Below are 4,860 nucleotides of genomic sequence, written 5' to 3' on the forward strand. Positions count from 1 at the left end.
GACATATGGCAATGATGGTAAGGGAAGTAAAATAAGAAAAAATCTTACTCAAAGAGAACTGCAGCTTTTGTTTTGGCATCTTTGTGTCATCATAACAATGATTAGACAATATCTACAACCTTGAACCTTGCTGGACTTTATCTACTTTTTTAAATAACTTGGGCTTCTGATGAAACCACTATTACTATGTACAACCAGGTTGTACATAGTACTAACAGCAGGTGTTTCAGCAACTTTGAACATTGCTGCAAGTTTACTTTTCTTTTATAGTATCATCAAATATATAATGCCAGAAAATTAGTTTGTCAGCACTAATCTCTCCTAACACTGTTTGCATTACTAACAGCATTGTTCTTTTTCTTCTTGTTAATTTTCAGTGGTGGTTGGCAAACAACAATTTGGTGCAGTACAGCCTAAATCCCCCCCAAAAATCAATACTACATTCTTTATAACTGCATTGTTCATCTGCGCACAAATGCGTTTAATACTGTTCTAGTAAATCAACGACCAGTGGCACCTGTTGGTGCTCCACCCCTCTGATTAAAAGTGAAGCAGGCAAAGCAGTCATTGTCGCCGAAAAAGGAGAAATGTTTGTCAGAGATCTGCTAAAATTGTGCCTGGGCTGTTGTGTTGTTCCTTAAATTGAAAGCATGTATCTCTTTTTAATGTTTTGTATTTAAGGATATTGCAGGGTGGTCACATAACATTTTAAGAAGGTGGTTGTATTTCATTCAGCTCCATGTGGGTGTGATGATGTGTCAGGTATAAAGATGTTGGTTTTATATAAATTGTATTTCAATGGTTATTAAATGTATTGTACATTGAAGTGTCTAGTTATTAGTTCTACTTTCATGTAAATATATTTTCAGATGTAATGTCTCCTGCTTTCCTTATTGGGTTGAGTTGAACAAACTGTTATTTTTGTTGGTTCGCCTGGCCTTGCATGGCCTGTAGTCCAGACGATCTGGGAGTGGCTCTTGTAAGAGGGGGACTAAGGACTTGTTTTGTTTGTCATGGTCTCCTCCCTATTTGACAACAGCCACAATTTTATAGCCACAAGCCCTTATGACTAGGAGACCCAACTCTGTTAGTGTAATTAATGTGTGAATTTATTTGGCACCCTGAGGTTTGCTGTGTTAGCTGAGTGTTGAATATTAACTTTGCTGTGAATATTGCTTTGCTGTGGTTAATCACTCAGATATATGTCAGGGTCTCCTTGACTTTCAGGACATTGTGCAGTATATGAATAGTGGTAATTGGAATAGCTATGGCAGCATTTCTGTATCAACACATTTTTCTACATTAACTTGATTGAGTGGCACGTTTGTTAAAGTTGCTTTGCAACAGACAACAGACATACATTTTCCTTCAAACACAAAATGAAAGTAATGCTATACCTAACCTTCAAAGGTTCCTATCCACTCGTTTAGACCCCAGTCATTTAATATCTTGCGAACAAAGTCATCCATGACCAAAACCAGAAACTGTAAGAGAAACCATAATGTATGAATAAGCAAATATAGCTGAGCTTTACTTTTTTTTTTTTTTATGTAGCTACAATCATCTACTTTAAAAGCAAAATTTAAAGTCTTACTGTTACTGAAGATGAAGGCAAAAAGAGCTATATAAAAAAGTAGGTGACCATAAAAGAAAAACAAGACAGCAAAAAAGCAAAAACAGACTTGTAAAACAATCACATTTGCAAAAAACTTTGCAAATAAAGTCAAGTGGAATTCCACCAGATTATTTGCAAATAAACTTTTCACTATTTCTGTGAACAGAGGAGCAAGAAGGTGTCGGATATAAGATATCTGACAACAAAAAGAGGGAAAAAGATTGGTACATGTCAGAGGAGTGGCTTCATAATACTCAAATATAGCTGTGCAGTTCCTGTTTACTACAAGGAAATAATGTGACCTCTGTTGATTAACTTTGTAAGAGATAAGTTTTACTTTCTTTTTCCTAATTTTTCTTGGTAATCATTCGCTTAAGAAAGCACTTATATTTAAAATCTTCAAATAATGTTTACAGGCCAAGGAAACCATTAGCAGAGATATGGTTGTAAAACATTCTCATCTGTGCACATGAAATTAAAAAAGTTTTCAATGTAAAACGTATCACTTATTTGCACTGAAAGAAAGAATTGGGCAATATAAAACATGTAAACAGAAACTGAACTCTTCAGGTTATTCAGAGCATGTCATTTTCTTTTTCTTGCCTAAAGAATGCTTTACATGAAACAGGTTTTCTCTAAATATGGAGAATGAAGCAGTTCAGGATGTTGTTTATTTCTCCCAATTTTAAATCTGCATTTATATAATTCAATAATTCAAGTTTATTTATTTTATCATGAAGATCAAGGAAAGATACAGAATGAAATTTGGGCTTTGAAGCTTCAGAAGGTTCTTCATATGTAAAATGTCTGCTAAACAGATTTAAATTATTTTTTTAATTTAAAGTTGTAATCTATTTAGCTTCAGTGCCTTGCGCAGGTATCCAAACCCCTGGAACATTACAGCTAAGATCTTTAATTTATTTTATATGACATTTATGTAACATAGTGGTGGTAGCATTGTGCTGTGTGAGTGCTCCATTTGTTAGAATGAACCCATCAGAATCCAGACCTAAATTCAATCGAGTCTGGTGATAAATGAAAAATATCCTTCACATAGGCACTCCCATCCTTTTAATTAAACTGAACTGTATGTTCTAATTTGAAACATGTGCTACTCCATATACCCAGCACATTAGGTTCAGAAAATGTGTTTGAAGTTCCTTGCTGAATAAAATGACCTAAAAGTATGTAAGTAACAGTTATCTCAAGAGATCAGTTCTTTAAAGTTCACTGGGTGTTGGGTTTGGTTAACACGTGCTTTTTTTGAGTACAAATGCATAATTCACTGTAAATAAATTAAGAGACATCCTAGATAACTGTATGTTTGGGATTCACTCATTTAAAAAAACTCCATGTGAAAGCAATGCCGGTTATCATAGAAAACTTAATTAAAACTATTTTACAAGAAAGAACAAAAATAAAACTTTATTAGATGGTAATCTTTATGCTTGCAGAGACATAGAGTTCACTTAAGCATTCAGATGTTTTATCGGCTTTCTTCACTTTCTAATGTGCCTTGAGATCACACATGTGAATTGGAATTGTAAATTGAATTCAACTTAACATGCTGTGATCTAAACCATTCCAGTGTAGATCTGGCTGTGTGTTTAGGGTCACTATCTTGCTGGAAGGTGAACCTCAGTCTCAGGTGTTTTAGAGCTTCTAACAAGTTTTTGCCTATTATGAAATTTAACCTGGTTTACTGACTTCTTGTGACTCTTCCACTAAGCCAGATTTATGGAAAACATTACTAATACGTGTCCTTTCGACAGATTCTGCCCCCTGAGCTGTGGATCTCTGTATATTCTTCAGAGTTACCATGAGCCTATTAACTGCTTCTGTTATGAAAGCTGGCTTTCTGCACTCTGTCAGTTAAGGTGGACAGCCATGGTAGGTTTGTGCTCTCTCTTTTCTCAGAAGGTGGATGGAACACTGCTGTGTGTGCTTTTCAAAGCTTGGGATATTGCTTTGTAAAATAATATTAATAATACTAATATAAGGAATTCATATTAATTTCTGTGTTGGTGTTTTGGTGCTTGTACTTAATGCTCTGTAAAATGCACATGAACTTTGGCAAATGTCTATAAAGTTGTGATAAATGTACCAAAGAAGCTGTAAAAGGTCGTAACACAAAAGAGATGCAGTCTTGCTTACCAAATGCTTCTTGCCCCATCTGCTGGAGATGTTGTGATATGGCAGCATACATATACAGGGGTTGGACAATGAAACTGAAACATCTGGTTTTAGACCACAATAATTTATTAGTATGGTGTAGGGCCTCCTTTTGCGGCCAATACAGCATCAATTCGTCTTGGGAATGACATATACAAGTCCTGCACAGTGGTCAGAGGGATTTTAAGCCATTCTTCTTGCAGGAAAGTGGCCAGGTCACAACATGATACTGGTGGAGGAAAATGTTTCCTGACTCCTCCAAAACACCCCAAAGTGGCTCAATAATATTTAGATCTGGTGACTGTGCAGGCCATGGGAGATGTTCAACTTAACTTTCATGTTCATCAAACCAATCTTTCACCAGTCTTGCTGTGTGTATTGGTGCATTGTCATCCTGATACACGGCACCACCTTCAGGATACAATGTTTGAACCATTGGATGCACATGGTCCTCAAGAATGGTTCGGTAGTCCTTGGCAGTGACACGTCCATCTAGCACAAGTATTGGGCCAAGGGAATGCCATGATATGGCAGCCCAAACCATCACTGATCCACCCCCATGCTTCACTCTGGGCATGCAACAGTCTGGGTGGTACTCTTCTTTGGGGCTTCTCCACACCGTAACTCTCCCAGATGTGGGGAAAACAGTAATGGTGGACTCATCAGAGAACAATACATGTTTCACATTGTCCACCGCCCAAGATTTGCGCTCCTTGCACCAATGAAACCGACGTTTGGCATTGGCATGAGTGACCAAAGGTGTGGCTATAGCAGCCCGGTCGTGTATATTGACCCTGTGGAGCTCCTGACGGACAGTTCTGGTGGAAACAGGAGAGTTGAGGTTCACATTTAATTCTGCTGTGATTTGGGCAGCCGTGGTTTTATGTTTTTTGGATACAATCCGGATTAGCACCCAAACATCCCTTTCAGACAGCTTCCTCTTGTGTCCACAGTTAATCCTGTTGGATGTGGTTCGTCCTTCTTGGTGGTTTGCTGACATTACCCTGGATACCATGGCTCTTGATACATCACAAAGACTTACTGTCTTGGTCACAGATGCGCCAGCAAGACGT

Source organism: Girardinichthys multiradiatus, chromosome X (assembly GCF_021462225.1).
Source record: "Girardinichthys multiradiatus isolate DD_20200921_A chromosome X, DD_fGirMul_XY1, whole genome shotgun sequence".
In the NCBI taxonomy this organism is placed as follows: domain Eukaryota; kingdom Metazoa; phylum Chordata; class Actinopteri; order Cyprinodontiformes; family Goodeidae; genus Girardinichthys; species Girardinichthys multiradiatus.